At 37.3% G+C, this 22,565-nt stretch overlaps 1 pseudogene; it reads left to right on the forward strand.

Moving 5' to 3' along the window:
- Nucleotides 1-22,565, forward strand: part of LOC136831444 (zinc finger protein 624-like) — a 378,392-nt pseudogene that overhangs the window by 163,312 nt on the left and 192,515 nt on the right.

The raw sequence follows: 22,565 nt of genomic DNA on the forward strand, positions 1-22,565 counted from the left end.
CTCTCTCTCTCCATAGAGAGCTAGTAACAATGAAAAGTGCTCTGAGAATTCAGACAAGTGATTCCCCAACAAAAAAATTATTTGAATTAATAGATATATTTATAAATAACCATCCTTCACCTTTCCCAATTAGAGCTAGAAGATTGTTTGAGTAGCTGAATATAAATATACAAGTGCCTTTAATAGTAAAATCACCTCCTCCCTGGACAATGACTAAAATGAGAATTTGCACACACCTGAAATATTTATCAAAAAGTTACCCATATACACCAGAACACCATAGACAACATACCATAGAGCATATAAACCGAAAAGGTCGACATTACGCAATATATACAGATGGATCTAAATCAGAGCACGGAGTGGGATATGCTGCAGTGTCCCAAGACAAATCTTATCAATTCTCTCTACTTAATAATGCTCCAAAATTCACAGCAGACTTGTGTGCAATTGTGTCAGCTATAAAAATAATTAAGGAAACATCATTCAATAATTTTGTGATTTTTAGTGACTCGAGAAGCGCTATAGAAGCTATTTGTTATAAGTAGAAAAATATTGTACAACAAATTAAATATTTTTTCATAAATTATATAATATTGGAAAAAATGTAGAAATATGTTGGATCCCTGCCCATGTAGTGATCAAAGAAATGAGTAGGCAGATAAAGAAGCAACCCACATGACAAGATCAAATGTGAATATCCCTGTTACTGATTATGTAACACATTAAGTTGAGTATCATAAACAAATGGCAATATCTAAAGTTGAAAAATGGAGTTCATCATATCAGAGAGAGAGAGAGATACATGCACAAGTAATTCTAAAACGTCTCAGAATAGGCCATACTCATCTGACACATGGACACTTAATGAGCAGCCCACGTGGCCTGTCCCCAGAGTGCGCAGCCCCTTAATGAGAGACTGCCATGACGTCATATGGCTCCAGCATGGAATATTCTTTCTCATGCTGTAGATTTGTGATGGGCAAGGGGGCTCTCGACGAGGGGAAATCGTTCCCCCCATTTGACTCTAAATGTCTCTCTGTCCTCTTTTTCTTCTACTCCTTTTTTACTACTTCCTCCAGCTTATTTTTTCAGCTCCCTGCCATCTTCCTATCCACCCTCTGACTACTGCTTCAAGTTTTTTTTTTTTTTTTTTTTTTTTTTTTTTTTTGCGCTTCCCAACTTTTGGCTTACATAGTGTGGATATTCCCATCTTCATTAAATTTCCTGTCTGTGTGAAAGGAAAGGGGATCATGCCTTGGATTGGGGTTCATGTTTGAGGCTAAATGTGGGAACTTTGATTGGGAGCGTCACCCAGTCCAATGATGTTTTGACCTGAAGGGTGTTAATATGATATATTGACACCCTGAAGGTAGAACTATCCCTGAGATCAGCCTGTGGATTCCAGGGGTGGGCTGTTATTAGTGGTAGGACTCCCGGCACATTTTCCAGTATGCCCACTACGTGGGGGTGATTGTATTCTAGTAATAGTCTCGGCCCCAACAAGCGGGTTAGGCTTACACTTGTGCCTCTCTGATATGTTGGTGCTATCCCTTTTTGGGTAGGGTAAGGGGTGGACATCTAGGAGTCAGTTCCTACTGGTGTTAGCTGAGAATAGGGCCCTGTGAAAAGTCAATGGTGTCTCTTCAGTGTTCACCAGCAGTGTGTGAAACTTTTTTTTTTTTACTTCAGTTTTTTCATGGACTGTCCCCATGTTGAAATTAGTACTCCTGGGCCAAATGAAAGTCGGACACGGTTGACGACTCTATGCCAGGCAAGAAGGAATATGGCCAGAAATCCCCAACAACAGAATATGTCTCTGCACCCTGGCTTAGATACAAAATAAAACATTACATCCTGAGGCCCAGAAGGTGTTTCCACTGCCAATGTTTTGGACACTCCCTTCAGACATGCCGGTCCAAAATACAAGAAAATCCTGCAGTTTGTGTCAGCTGTGGAGATGATGAGCATGGTATGTGCACCAGGGAACCTAAATGGGTTCACTGTGGTGAGGGACATGCATCATCATGTCAACAGTGTGATATATATTTATTTGAAAAAGAAATTCAGGCATTATGAGTGATGGAAAGGACAAGTTTTAAGGAAGCAAGAGAGAGAGCAAAAGCTAAGATTGTAAGACCAGGTCTAAGTTTTGCCTCAATAGTATCAAAATTTAGAAACCAACAGAAAGAAACAAATGAACTAACCAAAATAAGAAGTACAAAGGTAGAGTCAAAAAAAGAATCGCTGAAAAGACGCCTAACAGGTTCATCAGAATCAATTGATGATGGTAACGCGTAGACAAAGTTCAGTAGACGTGAACATAGATCTCAGAAAAATTGAAGTGTCAGTTGAGACACACCCTCCACCAACTGCCAGCTCCTGGTGGTGCCAACTGCTCTTTGGAGGACAAACCAACAGATGCTGATTCCCCAGCGCCAGTCTTTGCTGGTGCTTCTGGAGGCAGAGCTGGCTACTGACAGCAACAGCAAGACCGTTGAGGTGGTCTCTTTAGAGAACACCTTTGCTCTCTCCATCTCGATTGAGATGGAGAGAGAAGAAACTAAAAAAACCCTTAGTGTCAAAGACACTGAAGGAAAGGATGTTGGCTCTTTCAAGGTGGTTATTCCCCCCAAGGAGCCAGCAGAACTGCCTATTAAATTGCCTCTCCCAAGTAGAAAAAAGAACTTTCCCAATCTTGAAAAAAGGAACCATACTGATGGTCCCAGATGGAAATAAATTCACTTCCATAATTCAGTGGAACTGTCAGGGACTCCGAGCAAAGTATGAGAAAGTGAAGCTTTTGCTCTACGAGCCTTCTCCTGTAGGGATGTGTTTGCAGGAGACCATGCTAGGTGAATATACCCCTTGTCCTAGGGAATATGTTCACTTCAGAACTGAATTTGATTTGGAAGTGGGAAATCATGGTGGATCCCTCATCTGCATCTGTCGAGATACTCCACACTACCAAGTAAAACTAAATACTGTACTCCACTTCAAGCTGTGGCTTTACCGATTAATTTAAGAAGGCAATATACTATATGTTCCCTTTACATTCCACCCAATAGCCATGTCTCCCAAGAGGACTTAATCTCTTTAATGTGGCAACTACCAGAGCCACTTTTTCTTCTTGGTGACTTCAGCACCAGACATCCATTGTGGGGAGATGTAACATCAAACCAAAAAGGGAATATGATGACATCTGTCATAGAAAATGAAGATATAGGCCGCCTCCTTAATTCTGGAGAACCTACCCATTATCACATTCAGCATTGACCTTTCAATTTTTAGCTCCAATTGCTGTGTTGATGTTAATTGGAGAACAAGTGATGACTAGCATACCAGTGACCATTCTCCAATTATAATCAGCACCAATGATGGTCCACCTATCCCAAGATCACCATGATGGTGCTTAGAGAAAGCAAATTGGAAAAAAATCAAAGATTTAAGCAAGTTGGAAGGGGATGCTAAGTGTAGATGATGCCATCGATCTACTCAATGGAACTTTCCATACTGCAGGCTTACATTCAATTCCTCGAACTAAAGGACTTTTCAGGAGACAGCCAGTTCCATGGTAGCCAAAAGAATAAGGCTGCTACATCGAGCTTGTATAACGTCATCATTGACCAGGTCCCGTAGACATCGTACCATGGACAATGTCATCACTTATAAACAGTATAGGGCACAATTTCGAAAAGCTATGAAACCTGCCAGAAGACAGTCATGGGCAGGATATGTAGCTATTAACAGCAGAACACCAGTCTGCAACATTTGGAAGAAAATAAGAAAAATTCAGGGTAAATTTACACCCAATCCTCCTCCAGTACTTAAAGTAAATAATAATCATGTCACTGAAGCTACAAAAGTTAGTAACATATTTTCTGAACACTTTGCTTGAGTCTCTGAAAAATCAGATATTTCCCCAGGACATCATTTCAGAATGATGGAAGAACAACAGGTACTTGACTTTTCATCAAACAAAACTGAATCTTACAATATGCCTTTTTCTGAGAGAGAATTTGACTCTGCTTTAGCCAAGAGCAAGAACACTGCCCCTGGCCCAGATAAGATTCCTTACGGAATGTTTAAAACACATTTCAAGGAACACAAAAATTTTATAATCAGTATTATCAACAGAGTATGGGATGAAAGCAGCTACCCTAGCATATGGGAATTGGCAACCATGTTACCATTCCTTAAGCCTGGAAAAGACCCTCTCTTTGCAGTAAGTTACCGCCCCTTTGCGTTAACTTGCTGTTTGTGTAAATTAATGGAAAAAATTGTAAATGCAGGGCCAATGTGGTATTTAGACCACAACAATATTTTATCACCTTCTCAGTGTGGTTTTCGAAAAATGCACTCCACACTGGATGTCTTACTGCAACTTGAAACCTGTGTCTGTGAAGTATTTGCCTCCAAACAACACCACGTGACAGTGTTTTTTGATATAGAAAAGGCATATGACACAGCTTGGAGACATGGAATTCTCAAGACAATGCATAATAGTGGTCTATGAGGAAAATTACCTTTATTTGTCAAATCATTTTTACATCATAGGTATTTTAAAGTTAAAGTTGGCAGTACTTTATCAGAGAAAAGGTGCCGAGGAGGTGTTCCCCAGGGCAGTGTTCTCAGTGTGACACTTTTTGTTCTGGCCATAAACAGTGTTACAACTGTTATTCCAAGAGAGGTCTTAAAGACGTTATTTGTGGATGACCTGTCAATGTCTTTTGCTGCCACCCAGATGACTGTAGCCAAAAGAAAGTTATAATTAACGATAAATAAAATAACAAGTTGGGCTGAGAAACAGGGTTTTAAAATCTCTGTAAGCAAGACTACTGCTGTCCACTTCCGCCAGATCAGGGGAGTACATCTTGATCCAGACTGCCATTTGTATGGCCGTAAAATCCCGTGTGTAGAACAACCACGCTTCGTAGGCCTAGTTTTTGACAGCAGAATGAGTTGGGTCCCCCATATTGAACTGCCTAGAAGCTCTACACATCTTGAAGGTGCTGTCTCACACCAGTTGGGGAGCTGATAGAAATCTTATACTGAAGCTTCATAAACCACTGATCTTATCAAAGCTGTCTTATGGTTGTGAAGTATATTCTTCAGCTTCTTCATCTAACCTGAACAATTTTAGAATCTGTTCATCATTCAGGTATTTGTATAGCCACAGGAGCTTTCTGTTCATCACCAATATCTAGTTTGCTAGTTGATGCAGGAGAAATGACCCTTGAACTCTATCGCCAGTCATCAATACTTAGATACTTGTTTAGAGTGCAAAGATTTCCCAAATCTCTGGCATTTGCTTTGGCAAACAGAAATATTTTTAATGGTTTTTACGAAAGTCTTCCAAGGTATCCTACTCCTTTTAGCTATAGAATTAAAAATATTTTGGAGGATACAAATATTAGAAAAATTCCCATACTTCCACAAATATTAGAAAAATTCCCATACTTCCTTTTGTGTATCCCACTACTGTCTGGAAGTTACCTGCTGTGAAACTCTGCAGGTACTTCAATGGAGCAGAGGGATAAATCTGATGAGGAATGAGGAATCGAGGGCAATATTTTAAGAGCATGCATCATAGCATATAGATACAAGATTTATATTTACTGATGGTTCCAAATCCAATGCTGGCATTGGTTATGGAGTTTTTAGTGAATCTCTTAACTGAAGAGGTGTGCTTCCTTCAGTTGCTTCAAACTTCACAGCTGAGCTGTTTGGCATCTTAGTAGCACTGGAACATATTGCAACACTCCCAGTGTCTAGCTACACAATATTTTGTGACTCTAAAAGTGCCTTACAGTCTCTGGAAGTCTTCAATACTGATCATCCCTTAGTGTTGAAGATCTTCCAGTGGATCTTCTTGCACCATTATAGAGGAGGCATTGTTTCTTTTTGGTGGGTTCCTGCCCATGGGAACATATTGGGAAATAAAGAGGCAGACCAGCTAGCCAAACTAGCAGCACAAACTTTGATACCGAGAAAATGCCCTGTTCCATATTTGGATACATTTCATGATATATGGAAATCCATCCAGCATTTATAAACACTTCAGTGGTACAGAGAAGGCCCCAATAAAATGAAAGAAATCACTAGTCAGACGCACCCTTGGAAATGTGACCTAATACCAAGGAAGTTGGCGGTTGTATTGTGTAGATTACATATTGGCTGTACATGTTTAACTCACGGCTATATGATGAATGGGGAGAATGAGCCCTTCTGTGGAGATTGCTTAGTTCCACTGACTGTTAGGATTTACTGGTTGAGTGTCGCAGTCTAGTGGAACTTAGGAATCATTTTTTATCATACAGCAGTGATGCAGGTGGTAGTTATAGCATGGCAAAACTGTTGGCAGAAAGTATATTTATTAATAACATATCTTTTATCAAAAAAGCTGGTCTTCTCAAATATATTTGACAGCTGTGCTGTCTTAGTATATTAATTTTTAAGTTAGGTTTTTTTTTATCAGATTTATATGTAGTTGTTTTCAGCAGAATTTTATTTTTAATTTTGTTTAACATATAAAAGTGAAAAGATCACATTTAGTATTCGGCATCAGTACCCTGGTAGTTTTGACGCCAGATAACAGACGATAAATCAATCAGTCATCACTACATTGAATGAGCTATTTAGTCCCAGTGCTAGGCTTCTAGCCTAGACGTGTCATTTCATCCAAATCCTTCGGGCCAGCCGTATGAGAGTTGATAGTCAGCTCAGTGGTCTGGTTAAACTGTTTTAATAATAATAATTATCAGAATCTTTTACATTTTCAGTCGTTCCGATTTTGTTTTTCATGAGGAAGTGTGGTTTGATAGATAAAATATAAAAATAAGTAAATAATAAAAGCACGAAAACATAGCATTTGTCAAATTTAAATTTAGATTTTTTTAAATATTACTTAACCCTTAAACGCCGAGCCTCTATTTACAAAAGTGTCTGCCGTATGCCGGCGGTGTTCGGGAGTTAGCGCCGAAGCGGAAAAAAAGTTTTTTTCAAAAAATCACAGCACACTTAGTTTTTAAGATTAAGAGTTCATTTTTGGCTCCTATTTTTGTCATTGCCTGAAGTTTAGTATGCAACCATCAGAAATGGAAAAAAATATTGTCATATATAAATATTGAAATATATGACAGTGCGAAAAAAAATTTCATATATAATTGCATACAAATCGCGCTGTGAGCAAAATGGTTAAAGCTAATGAGTTATTTTTTTTCTTTATATTGTACACTAAATTGCAATGATTTTGGTATATAACAAATTGTAAAACGATCAAAGCAACACAGAGAAAATATTATCACAAAATGATGCATGAATTAAATAACATGGACATAAAAAAAGTTTTTTTTTTTTTTTTTTTTTTCAAAAATTCACCATAAATCGAAATATTGTGCTAGTGACTTTCCGTTTGTTGCAAAATGAAGGTAATTGATTGAATATTACTAGACTATAAGTGTTTTAGCTTACAATTGATGTTTTCGACCATTACGGTCGAGTTAAAGTTGACCGAAGGTTGAATTTTTTCAATTTGTGATTTATATGAAAATATTTCAAAACTGATAAAAGCTACCACCATGAGTTATTTTTTGTTGTATTCTACATGAAATTATGCACATTTTCATATATAAAACTTTATGTAACGGCTATTAGAAAAATGGTGCAAACATTACGACAAAGTGACGAAAGAATTTCTGAGATCTTAGGCCGAGTTACCGCGCGGACGTAAGGAAAAAGTTTAAAAAAAAAATTCACCATAAATCGAAATATTGTGCTAGAGACTTCCCGTTTGTTGCAAAATGAAGGTAAATGATTGAATATTACTAGAATGTAAGAGTTTTAGCTTACAATTGCGTTTTTCGACCATGTCAGTCGAGTCAAAGTTGACTGAAGGTTAAAATTTTGTCACATCATGATTTATATGAAAATATTTCAAAACTGATAAAAGCTACAACCATGGGTTGTTTTTTGTTGTATTTTACATGAAATTGCGCACATCTTCATATATAAAACATTATGTAACGGCTAATAGAAAACGGTGCAAAAAGTACGACAAAATGACGAAAGAATTTCTGAAATTTTCGGCAGTTACGGGCGCGGACATAAGGGAAAAGTTTTTCAAAAATTCACCATAAATCGAAATATTGTGCTAGAGACTTCCAATTTGTTGCAAAATGAAGGTAAATGATTGAATATTACTAGAATGTAGGAGTTTTAGCTTACAATTGTGTTTTTCGACCATTTCGGTCGAGTCAAATTTGACTGAAGGTTGAAATTTTGGCACTTATCGTGATTTATGTGAAAATATTTCCAAACTGATAAAAGCTACAACCATGGGTTGATTTTTGTTGTATTTTACATGAAACTGCGCACATTTTCATACATTAAACTTTATGTAACGGCTAATATAAAATGGTGCAAAAATTATGACAAAATGATGAAAGAATTTCTGAAATTTTTGGCCGAGTTACCGCGTGGACGTAAGGAAAAAGTTTTTTTCAGAAATTCACCATAAATCGAAATGTTGTGCTAGAGACTTCCAATTTGTTGCAAAATGAAGGTATATGATTGAATATTACTAGAATGTAAGAGTTTTAGCTTACAATTGCATTTTTCGACCATTTTGGTCGGGTCAAAGTTGACCGAAGGTTGAAATTTTTTGTAGTCGACGTATGGTACGTCCACTCGGCACCCGACAGACAATTTTAGTCGACGTATGATACGTCCAGTCGGCGTTTAAGGGTTAACTGATTATGAATTTTAATATACCTTTTTAGTGTAGAAGCATGAGTAAATGTATTTATTGTGTGTATGTGTTACAGTATGAGAACGTATGCCTATGTGGTATTTTATCCGAATCCTTCGGGCCAGCCCTATGAGTGCTTAAAGTCAGCTCAGTGGTATGGTTAAACTAATTTAATACTACCTGATTGGGTTTTATGATGGGCCCATTCAGCCTAGGCCCAACCAACTTCCTTGGCGAGACCTCTGAAATGCTGTCTCCATCGCTCCGGGGTGATTTTGTATGCATCGGACTCCACAAAAGGTCCTTTTAGCTAGCTGCAGTGCAAAAGCACAACTCACATAGGGAAGCTAACTGACTAGTCAAGACGAATAACTTACTTAGCCAAGGCCTTCACGCCCAGTAGGGAGTGAATGCCTTCTGAAAGGGGGGGAGCTCTCACATATTTAGAAAATTCGTTTCTCCACTCCGTTAGCTAGGAAATCAAATTTAATGGCAGCTGGAAGACTCCACAAGGGAGGATGAACCAATATAGGCCTACCCCCATATCACCTGATTTTGGGGGACCATGCCGACATCTACCCCCAGCATTGTATGATTTGGGGTGGGGGGAGAAAGCCAATAGGGACAGAAGGGCTAGCCAGGACCGTAATTGGGGTGCTATGCTGACCCTAGTAGCCTTAGCTATAAGACCTATTTCCCTTTGACCTTTTTGCTGGCTGAAATTACTCTTACAGATCGACCGATGTCTTCGTGCCCTATGCTGGAACCTGAATGGGAGAAGTGTCGTGCCCTGGCAGGACACACTCTCTCTCGGCGGGACCAAAGCCACACGCAGTTAGTGCAGTCTTGCTGTCTATCACGCTGGCAAGGTGTTGAAACTTCTGTGGCCGAAATCCGTCTTTTGCACGCAAGCTCCATGCACAGATGCGATAAGGTACATCTGAAGTAGCAATCGACTGCCAGTAATCTTTCTCCTCTCGTGAATTTCTCTCCATTTTCAGTTTTTCCAACATTTTATTCTTGTAAAACAAGCCCCTTTGTGTCCCACAGCCTAGCACGCACATTTGCCCTAATGACTTGTTCCAACCCCAAATTAAATTAGTTCAGTGATAATAATTAGAGCATTCCCGCCATAGTGTTACCATGTGGTTAATTATATCTAATTGATAAATTCCTCCATCGTGCATAAGTAATTTCATGTGAGAGAAAATCATTAGATCTGAATGTTAACGGGGAATTTCTTCCAGATCCTGTTATCTGGCTCTTCGAGTGGTCTGCGCCTGCCCTTGTGAACCATATAGCCTTAGACATTTAACTGCCATCTTGCTACGTGCAAGTCTTCTGATATTCAGCCATCCAGGGGCGCTGGACACAGTTCTCTCTTTGCAGTCACGTTGCACTAACTACCCAAAATCATTCAACCAGTCTCAACAGCAGTGATTTTCATTTGCATGTCAAATTATTTCAGGGCTGGAGGCCTTCGAGATTCGGTTATTTGCTACGCATTGTCTAGCTTTAAAGTCATTGATTGGCTTCTAAAGGTGACCAGCACTAGGTGTTGGCCCCTAAGGCAGTTGACAAAAGAAAAGAAATCCAGTTTCATTCTTCCAACCGGCCTCAATATATAGTATATATATGTGTGTCTGTGGATGTTTATATGTATGGAGCTAATGGGTGAGTTCCATCTACAGTATGTTGCAACTATAACCACAATATACCACTCATTGAATAAAAGGCACAAGATATAAACCACAGTAATTGACATAATTATGACAAAGTAAAGTGAGGTAAAGGGAAGTACCTTTCACTATGCAGAAAATTAATATCTTGACAATTCACAGAAATTCAGAATGCATATAAATACTGTCACTTATTGCTAGGAGAATTATAAATTTATTCAGTATACTAATGTGATCCTAAACAGAAAAGTATATTGTCACTTCTGAAAACTAGAAAAATACCTACACCAGGTAATGACAATGTAAGAAGTGAACAGGATACATTTGTAAAAGTTTTAACACTTGCATTGGTTGGAAACCTAATAGCTGGGCACTTAGTGAAGCCATTTGATAGTCCATGGCCAGTTAAGAAAATCATGCTAAACTCATATAAAAAAATACCAACAATATTACTGTACAATTTGAAGATTATAATTAACAACTGGATACTGAAGGAGCAAGGTAAACACAGTCTTCGATGGAAAAGAATTGCAAGGCAGTTGACACTAAACCCACAAATATTGAATCTACCTGCCCACCAGAGCTCCTCCTCCTCCTCCTCCCAGTGTTTGGGGATATTGTACAACGTCACATTAAGGGCAGTGAACCCAGACTTACTGTAATAGAACTCATTAGAAAAGGTGGGCAGACTGAGATGTGCAGTGTACAACCAGTCAGAATTTGTGGAAAGATGATGTCATAAGACCAATTATTATTATTTTTTTTTTTTGTAGTGAAGCATTTGCACTAAGTAAACCTCCCCTCCTGGTATTCGTGGGGGATGCGTGCCACAATCCCCTGTGAATAGTTAACACCCCCTCTCTAAAAGCGCTACAACTGCCTATCTTGAAAGTTCAAATACCAAATATACCTTAAACTAGCATCTTACATCAAATATACCTTAAACTATTATCCTATTACTATATTAATCTTTGAAATGATATTAACCCTTAAACGCCTACTGGACGTATCATACGTCGACTAAAATTGTCTGTTGGGTGCCAAGTGGATGTACCGTACGTCGACTACAAAAAATTTCAACCTTCGGTCAACTTTGACTCGACCGAAATGGTCGAAAAACGCAATTGTAAGCTAAAACCCTTACATTCTAGTAATATTCAATCATGTACCTTCATTTTGCAGCAAATTGGAAGTCTCTAGCACAATATTTCGATTTATGGTGAATTTTTGTAAAAAAAAACTTTTTTTTACGCCACAAACTCTGCCGAAAATTTCAGAAATTCTTTCATCATTTTGTCGTAATTTTTGCACTGTTCTATATTAGCCGTTACATAAAATTTTATATATGAAAATGTGCGCAATTTCACGTACAATACAACAGAAAGTAACTCATGGTTGTAGCTTTAATCAGTTTTGAAATATTTTCATATAAATCACGATAACTGCCAAAATTTCAACCTTCGGTCAACTTTGACTCGACCGAAATGGTAGAAAAACGGAATTGTAAGCTAAAACTCTTACATTCTAGTAATATTCAATCATTTACCTTCATTTTGCAACCAATTGGAAGTCTGTAGCACAATATTTCGATTTATGGTGAATTTCTAAAAAAAAAAACTTTTTCCTTACGTCCGCGCCAGAAATTCTTTCGTCACGTTGTCGTAATGTTTGCACTGTTTTATATTAGTCGTTACATAAAGTTTTATATATGGAAATGTGCGCAATTTCTTGTAGAATACAACAGAAAATAACTCATGGTTGTAGCTTTTATCAGTTTTGAAATATTTTCATATAAATCACGATAACTGCCAAAATTTCAAGCTTCGGTCAACTTTGACTCGACCGAAATGGTAAAAACGCAATTATAAGCTAAAACTCTTACATTCTAGTAATATTCAATCATGTACCTTCATTTTGCAGCAAACTGGAAGTCTCAGCACAATATTTCGATTTATGGTGAATTTCTGAAAAAAAAAACTTTTTCCTTACGTCTGCGCGCTGCGGTAACTCGGGCCGAACATCTCAGAAATTCTTTCGTCATGTTGTCGTAATGTTTGCATCGTTTTACATTGGTCGTTACATAAACTTTTATATATGAAAATGTGCGCAATTTCATGTAGAATACAGTAGAAGATAGCTCATGGTTGTAGCTTTTATCAGTTTTGAAATATTTTCACATAAATCACGATAACTGCCAAAATTTCAACCTTTGGTCAACTTTAACTCGACCGAAATGGTAAAAAAATGCAATTGTAAGCTAAAACTCTTACATTCTAGTAATATTCAATCGTTTACCTTCATTTTGCAATAAATTGGAAGTCTCTAGCACAATATTTCGATTTATGGTGAATTTTTGAAAAAAAAAAACATTTTCCTTACGTCTGCGCGGTAACTCGGCCGAACATCTCAGAAATTCTTTCGTCTCGTTGTCGTAATATCTGCACCGTTTTATATTAGTCGTTACATAAATTTATATGAAAATGTGCGCAATTTCATGTACAATACAACAGAAAATAACTCATGGTTGTAGGTTTTATCAGTTTTGAAATATTTTCATATAAGTCACGATAAATAGAAAAAATTCTACTTTCGGTCAAATTTAACTCGACCGAAATGGTTGAAAACTGCAATTGTAAGCTAAAACACTCACAGTCTAGTAATATTCAATCAATTAGCTTCATTTTTCAACAAATGGGAAGTCTCTAGCACAATATTTCGATTTATGGTGAATTTTTGAAAAAAACATTTTTTTACGTCCGCGAGTTACGAATTCGTGCATCATTGTGTGATAACATTTTCTCTGTGTTGCTTTGATCGTTTTACAATTTGTTATATACCAAAATCATCGCAATTTAGTGTACAATACAACTAAAAAAAATTAACTCCTTAGCTTTAACCGTTTTGCTTACAGCGCGATTTGTATACAATTATATGGTTTTTTTTTTTTTTTTTGCTGTCATATATTCCAATATTTATATATGATAATGATATTTTTTCCATTTCTGATGGTTGCATACCAAACTTCAGGCAATGACAAAAAAAGGAGGCAAAAATGAACTCTTAATCTTAAAAACTAAGCGTGTTGTGATTTTTTGAAAAAAACTTTTTTTCCGCTTCGGCGTTAACTCACCGAACGCCGCCGGCATACGGGAGACGTTTTTGTAAATAGAGGCTCGGCGTTTAAGGGTTAATATCATTTCAAAGTCATCTTAAATATTTTACCCTTAAAAATATATACTACATGCTTCTAAACCTTCCAGCCAATAACACAGAGAGAGAGATATTTATCAACCACTCTCCCTTTCTATCTATCTATATATCTGTCTATCCATTTTTCACATTCTCCTTTGGCATGAGAGAACGAGAACGAGAAAGAGAGAGAGAGGGAGAGTTCTTGCATATGGCAAAGAAAGAGAGGATCACTTTGGAAAGAGAGAGAGATGTGAGATATCAAAACATGGAAATTCAAAATTTTTGAAGAAAGAGAAAGATTTTTCAGTATCTTTCACCATCTGTTGGCAACATTACCTCTCCTTTGTGGTCTTTGCCAATACAGTATGTCAGGTTGATTGACAGGTACTTGCAACCCCCCTCGAAAAAGACTGAGAATATGTATTTGTTGAAAATTTTTAATAATTTACTATACAAATGCAAAAAGTTGTAATATAGCATGGAAAATATGAAAAAAAATTTATAAAGTAATGCCACATTTATCTATAAAACTACAGTATACAAAACAAATAAACAATGTTACATATGCATTCTACTCTACAAAAAAGGCGACCCCAGGGACACGAACAACCAACGACCAATCAACCTCCGTAATGTTATTTATAAGATCTTCACCAGAGTTATCACTAATCAAATTGCAGATAAGCTTGATGAAAATCAGCCAAGGGAACAAGTAGGCTTTAGAAGAGGCTACTACACAATTGACCATCCACAAACAGTAAACCAGGTCATTGAGGAAACAAGTGAATATAAAATCCCACTAGTAGTAGCACTTGTAGATTACACCAAAGCTTTTGACTCGGTCGAAACTGAGGAGGTCATGTCAGCGCTGGAAGAACAGGGAGTTGACTCAGTTTACATCAATGTCCTCCATCATCTTTGACCATGCAACATCATTTATTCGCTTCCACAAGGACTCAGAACCATTCCAACTCAAGAAAGAGAGTCAGACAAGGTGACACTAGCTCACCCAAACTGTTTACTGCCTACCTGGAGAGAGCTTTCCGACAACTCAACTGGCAAGAAAAAGGAATAAGAATAGATGCAGAATACCTAAGTCACCTCAGATTTGCTGATGACATCATTATCGTTGCCCCCACCAAAGAAGAGCTTCAACATATGCTCACTGAGCTAAATAAAGCAAGCAAATCAGTAGACCTCCACATGAACTTCCATAAGACCAAAGTCATGGGCAATAAATACACTGAAAATGCAGATGACATACTTGAAATTGAAAATCAACAAATTTAGGAAGTGGAGCACTACATCTACCTTGGACAATGAATCTCTCTACATGACGCCTCCAAAGAGAGAAATAAAAAGAAGAATAACCCTCGGTTGGCAGGCGTTTGGAAGAGCCAGTAATGTTAAAAAATAAGATTCCTATCATCTTAAAAAGGAAATTCAATGATCAGTATATCCTCCCCACTGTCACCAATGGGGCTGAAACTTGGAATCTAACAAAAAAGCTTACCCTTAAATTACGAACAGTGCAGAGGGCACATTAGACAATTATGCTAGATCTAACTTGGAAGGATAGAAAAACAGCTAAATGTGTACGTCAAAAAACTAGAAGTAAAGGATATCCTCGAAACCATCAGTAAGCTCAAGTGGAACTGGGTGGGACACATTGCCAGGATGACAGACAACAGATGGACATCACGAACAACCTTCTGGACACCCCAAGGATACACAAGAAACTGAGGAAGACAAAAAACCCGCTGGCGCGATGACTTAGACCAACATAAACAACAGTGGCACAGAGCAAAAAGTTAAGTATACCTTAGTATTACCAGACCACTGAGCTGATTAACAGCTCTCCTAGGGCTGGCCCGAAGGATTAGACTTATTTTAGCAGAGGATAGAAATCTGTGGAGAACCTGGGGAAGGCCTACATCCAACAAAGGACTTTTGAAGGCAGATATAATGATGATGATGACATATGCATTAAAAATCGTTCTCAGTGAGAGAGAGAGAGAGAGAGGGATTTTTCAGTATCCTTTTGACCACGAAGTGGCAACATTTATTAGACTACTGACTGGCAACATTAACCCTTGTAGTCAGTATGTCAAGCTCCAAAGCTTTCAGAAAAAGATGAGGGAAAGAATTTAAATTGAACTAAACATAAAAATTCTCTAGTTTCAGTAAGAGAGAGAACTGAGAAAGGAAGGAAGAAAGAGAGAGAGAGAAAGAGAATTATTATTTTTATTTGATTTTATTTAAACTTATTAAACTTAATATTATTTGAAAATTAGTACTGTGAATCATTATTTTTTTTATAAAATGTTTATGTATGTAGGTACAGTGCAGTATTTAGTCAATGAAAGTACAAAATATTGCTCTACAAAAAAATCCACGAGTGGGTGAGTTTTCCTGCAAATAATTTGTAGAGAGGTTCCACAGAAAAATTCCGTAAATCTCTAGAGCCTGCAGATTGTGAGAATGCAAATCCAGGGGGTTTACTGTATTTTGAAGTTCCCTCCCAGTACCCAACTTTTTGCAGTAGTGTGGAAAAAAAAGTGTTGGATACTGGATACTCGTGTTCTTGGTCAACTTTTTTGGAAGGGGTTAATCGAAACCATAGTACTGGACATGATTTTGTGTGTAAGTGCTAAGTGTTAGGGATCCTTTAGATTTAACTGTTAATCCTAATTTCTATGAACCATTGTATAGCTTTGTGGTGTTTACTCATTGTAAAGTGGTTAAGGAATTTAGGGGAAATCCAGTGTCATTAGGTTTTTTATTATTGTTGAAGGTTAAAAGAGAGAAAGAAGAAACATACCTACAACAGTTTAATCTCCATTTCAGATTGTGATGAGTGTTTGGAAGATAGAGAAGGGGGGTGTCCGTTCCACCCTTTGTATCTCATTTTGGATAAAGTGGTATGTATTGTTTTATTCATGTAGTGCCATTGATAAAATATTGAGTAAAGTTTAATGTAGAAAATTTTATTCCTATACCATTGCCGTACTGGAATCTATTAATTTTGAGTTTTGAAGGTCAGTAAGGAACCCTATACACAGTTGAAGATCATCACAACAATTGAAGATCATAAAGTTAAAACCTTGTACATACAACACCACACAGCTTTTTACTGCAGGTCAAATTGGATCTGTGCCTCTAAACTCTCAGAAATTCTTTTTTTGGGACTTCACGTGTAGCTTAGTTTACATCACTTTTTAGGAGGGGCACGGATTTGTCTTTCAATCCCTAAATCAGGCCTTTGGTGAATTAAGTTTACAGATAGCTTGCTAGATTTTTATGTCATTTATGTGGCATTTACCTAGCTCCTAATACTTGAAAAAGACTACTCCTAGTAACATGGCATAATTTACAGCTCCTGTGCTGATGGCATTGATGGAAATTATGGTTGAACAAGTCCAGCTTTCATATTTAATAATTTTTTTAAGGTTTTGTGTTTTTTTTTTTTTATATTGAATATAAGACCACCTATAATATTTGATATGGTAATTGTTTTTATATAATATTTAAGGGAAAGGAAGGTTTTTGTTCTTTAGGACCTAAGACATGGACAGGTAGGTGTTTTGTATGGTAATTAACAAACCAAGTAAGTCACACTCCTTGATATTAAAAACTATTATATTAGAATGTTGTTGCTATGGTTTCAGCTTTTTGCATGTTGTCAAGCTGCCACTGACAATTTGTAGAGCTACAATAACCAAATTTACTCTAGCAAAAATGGTATACTGTACTGTATTAGGTTGTTGATAAACTGCTTACTGAGATTGTGAAAGCATTAATTCTGTGTGTAGAGGGTGTGTTAGTCAACTCTCTATTAGTGGCAAAATTTTGCCCAATAAAACGCTCAACTTCCAAGAACAACACTGGTGGTTGTAGGAGAATGAGGGCGAAGATGCTTGTTTTGAAAGAAACCCAACAAAATGTAAACCTGCAAAAGTGCAAAGCATGCCCCACAATTCAAGGTGAAGTTTTCTTTACTTTGTTGTAGTGTGGTTATGCAGCTTATCATACGAGCAAGCCAGGCTTCATGTACTGAACAAACATCCCTGGGCCATTAAGAATAAACACTAGAGAGTCACTGGCCTGTTTTTTGGAAACAACAAAAATGGTTGGGTTCTATGGATGGTTTCTCAGGTGAAGAAAGACCTTGAAGATAAGGCATAGCAGTTTGAGGTTCTCCTCATTATTGACAGTGCTTCTGACCATCTGACCACATGAGAGCTCATACAAGAATGTCGAATGATATCTTTGATTATCACTTAATGTCCTTGATAAAAGCAGCAAGTGCATTAGGCATCTTAAACTTGCATCATCAACAGGAGGCTACATAATACAGGAATTTCCCAGTTAATGGCGGGCTTGGTAAACTGTGATCCGGTTTTATGGCACTTGTCTAGCAACAAAAGAATAAAATGGAAGTTGTCAAATGCACTTAATTCAGAAACTCCTACTGGGAAGACCTTGCCCAAGGATTCTTCCAAAAATATAATTTTAAATTTTCACTTCCGTTCTCCAGTGGCATTATCAGGGTCTGAGGGCAAAATTCGAAGAGCTCAAACTCTTAATTTGTGACTTTTCACCCAGAATAGTGTTTACAAGAGAGCATGCTAGACAGCTATGCTCCTTGTCCCAGAAAGTAAGTTATATGACTCCATATAATCCTCAATTAAGATGTCATTGGGGAAGTATTTATGTTACCCACAACATTCCTCAGGTAATTGTAAAATTATGCACCTTTCTCCAAGCTGTATCAGGACAAGTTGATCTGGGAGGGAAATATATCATGTGCTCAATCTATTTACCTTCAAGCAATAATATATCTTATGATGACTTGATAGAGCTAATTCATCACCACCCTCAACCATTCGCCCTGCTTGGAGATATTAATGGTCAACATTCGCTATGGGGTGATGTTTTAGCAAGTACTAAAGGTAACCTTATAGCATTGCTTATTGGAAATGAGGATATTAGACTGCTCAATTACATGTGAACCTACCCATTTCCAGGTTCAGACATGTACTCTGTCATGTATAGATATATTGATTGCTTGCTTCAACTGCCTCATTTTAACTGGGAGACAATGCATGACTGACATACAAATGGTCAGGTACCTATTATAATTAATAACAACAATCCACCAATACAGATATCACTGAGGCAGAATCTTGAAAAAGTTGACTGGCAAAAAGTTTAGGAGCTGAGTGATAAAGTAGATGCAGGAGAGTTCCAGACAGTAGATGATGCTAATTTCATGTAGAATACAACAAAAAATAACTCATGGTGGTAGCTTATATCAATTTTGACATATTTTCATATAAATCACGATAAGTGCCAAAATTTCAACCTTTGGTCAACTTTGACTCGACCAAAATGGTAAAAAAAAATGCAACTGTAAGCTAAAACTCTTGCATTCTAGTAATATTCAATCATTTACCTTCATTTTGCAACAAATGGGAAGTCTCTAGCACAATATTTTGATTTATGGTGAATTTAAAAAAAAAAAAAAAAAAAAACTTTTTTACGTCCGGTCGTTACGAATTCGTGCATCATTTTGTGATAATATTTTCTCTGTGTTGCCTTGATCGTTTTACAATTTGTTATATACCAAAATCATCGCAATTTAGTGTACAATACAACGAAAAAAAATAACTCGATAGCTTTAACTGTTTTGCTCACAGCGCGATTTGTATACAATTATATATGAAATTTTTTTTTGCGCTGTCATATATTCCAATATTTATATATGATAATGATATTTTTTTAATTTCTGATGGTTGCATACTAAACTTCAGGCAATGAGAAAAAAGGAGCCAAAAATGAACTCTCAATCTTTAAAACTAAGCGTGCTGTGATTTAAAAAAAAAAAAAAAAACTTTCTTTCCACTTCGGCATTTAAGGGTTAAATAGAAAGTTCAGTAAAATAAATAAAACGTTACCAATACAGTCACCGCAAAAAAACTCCGAACACCCCATTTAAAATGATGAAATATGCGGTCGGACAGCTTCTGGGATTCCCGCCATGAACGGTTTGTATTTCCTCATTTTATCGTACCCTCTTAAGGCAGCGGAGGAGTTTAATCAGTATTTTGCCACCGTAGGAGAAACAGCTTTTAGAAAATCCCAAGAAGGTTTTGTGGAAATTGAAACAGAGCACGAAGAGGGAGTCATTAACAATGTTCAACCTTTACCAAATATCCCTGATTTTCAACCTCAACCTGTGGACATTCACACAGTTGTTTTAGCATTCAAAGAGCTACGTGAAACAAATTCGTATGGTTCAGACGGCATTCCATATAAATACTTAAAAGATTCCCTTCCTGTTTTGATCTTCTATATTACAGTTATCCTAAATACGTCCATTGTTACCGGCTTGTTCCCAAAACTTTGGAAACACCCTCATGTCATTCCCTTGTTCAAAGGTGGCGATGCCGACGAGGTGGGGAATTATCGTCCCATCTCATTACTCCCAATTCTGTCAAAACTCTTGGAAAAAATCGTTGCCAGCCAGCTTATATTCTTTTTGGAGAGTAACAAATTACTGGGAAACAGCCAGCACGGCTTTAGAGCTCGTTTATCAACGGAAACAGCGCTTATGCAAGTTAATGAGCAAATATACGAAAACATCAACAACCAGAAGATATCACTCCTCTTACTACTCGACCTTTCCAAAGCCTTCGATAGTGTGTCACACCCAATACTCGTACACAAGTGTAAACAACTGCACATCGACGAGTTTTGGGTTAAGGACTACTTAGCGGACCGAGTTCAGTCAGTACGAATAGGCTCAGTTTTATCATATCCTCAGGGTGTGGGTTACGGTGTACCACAAGGATCAATCTTAGGGCCTATACTGTTCCTAGTTTATATTAACGATATGGCAAAGGCATTGAGTAAATATCTTTTAAATCAGTATGCAGATGATTCTCAGATATTACTATCTGGAAAGATTAATGATCTTCAGGATTTACTCAATCAAGCTGAAATCGCTCTAAAAGAAGCAAAAAAATATTTTCAAGTAAATGGCTTAAATGTTAATGTGAATAAAAGACCCAGTGTATATTTATAGGATCACGCCAGTTAATAAATAAAATACCTTCTAACGCAGCAATACTTTTTGATGAGACACATATCAAGCCATCTCAAACTGTCAAAAACCTAGGCGTACTTATGGATCAATATGTTATTCGATCACCACATCAATCGCGTGATAAAAAAAGTAAATGGTGTCTTATTCTTCCTCAATCGCATAAAAGATAGATTCGATAAATCATCTCGCCTAACAGTAGTAGAGTCGTTAGCCTTGAGTGTCATCAGTTATTGTAGCAAGATCGGGGGAATGACGACCAAAGAGCAAATTGACCGGGTTCAGAAGGCTCAGAATTTTGCAGCCAAAATAGCTTATGGTGGAGCGAGAAAATATGATCATGTGACACCAATCCGTAAGGAGCTACAATGGATGAATATTGAAACTAAAATACTTTTTGACCTCTGTTTGTTTGTATATAAAATTTGCAATCATTTAGTTCCCGACTGGCTTTTTAAGTTTCCTACTGTGGGCGATGTACAAGGAAGACCCACTCGTCAGTCGAGCGACCTCTTTGTAAGACGAACAACTACTGACATGGGAGCTAAATCAATATCGATTAAAGGACCAAGGGTCTGGAACAACATTCCAACTAATATAAAGAATGCGCCTTCAAGTAAGCTTTTCAAAAAGAATTTGAAATCATACCTCCTTGAAAATAAATTACAGTAAGACCAATTAAACTAGAATTTATTTATAACAAGTGGCCTGCTTTTCTCCTGATTTTTAGTCTTGACCGGCGGTTTTTGCTTGGTTTTTATCGTGCTGTGTTTTGTTATGGGTCTCACTAATCTATTACCTTGTAACTGGAATAGTACTTACGTACTCAGATTTTTACGATCTTGAGACCTTGTTAGATGTACTTTTTAAAGAAGGAAGAGCAGTATGTAGTTGTTGTGCTGAGGAGCTTTTAGATCTGACAATTTGTCGATGATTAAATGATTTTGTACTTTTACTATTGTATGTTGTATTGATGTATCCTTTGAGAGAAATGTAGAATAACCATTGTAAAATGGAAATAAAGTTTTTGATTTGATTTGATTTGGCAGTGTCGACAGTCTGGCAGCAGCGTTTCGTCTCTTATCTACACATCCAGTGTCTGAAAATTCGGCAAACGATTTGAATGTTGACTCATTTGCCCCAGGCATATCCTCCTAATTGGTTACTGCTACATTTTGCGCTCTTGCGCGCTTTATGATTAATTATGACTAAAAAATCCTTGTCAGTTGAACAGAAGACTGAGATTGTTACGTTATGGAGAGCTGGGAAGTCGATGAGAGCCATAGCAAAAGAGATGGGCATCGCCATAAGTACCGTGTCCATGTGGTGCAACAGCGCCAAAACGGCTGACTTAGAAACTGCACTGCAACGGAAAAAAGGCTCCGGAAGACCAAAAAAGACGACTTAAAGAACAGACAGCATAATGAAAAGGATTGTTATGAAACACCCATCAATGCCAGCAGAAATTTTGAAATCAGAAAATCCCATTTTACTTGGTAATGTATCGGTAAGAACTGTACAACATCGTTTGCAGAAAGAACTTGGTCTCCCCTCTCATGTTGCAGCGAAGAAGCCTAGCCTTTCTAAGGCTGTGAAAATGAAGCGAAAGAAATTTTGCACAGAATATTTGCATTGGAGTGGAAAAAGAGTTGTATTTAGTGATGAATCCTGTTTCTATATTGTTCATAGTGCTGGCAAGAGGGTAAGGAGGCCCTGTGTATTGAATCGCTATGCAACAAGATACACAGTGGATACATGCGATCATGAAGTTTTGGTATGAAGAAATGGATGCACAGTATTTTAAAGATTTAGCTCATTCTATGCAAAAAAGATTAAGAGA

Source organism: Macrobrachium rosenbergii, chromosome 48, assembly GCF_040412425.1.
Source record: "Macrobrachium rosenbergii isolate ZJJX-2024 chromosome 48, ASM4041242v1, whole genome shotgun sequence".
In the NCBI taxonomy this organism is placed as follows: Eukaryota; Metazoa; Arthropoda; class Malacostraca; order Decapoda; family Palaemonidae; genus Macrobrachium; species Macrobrachium rosenbergii.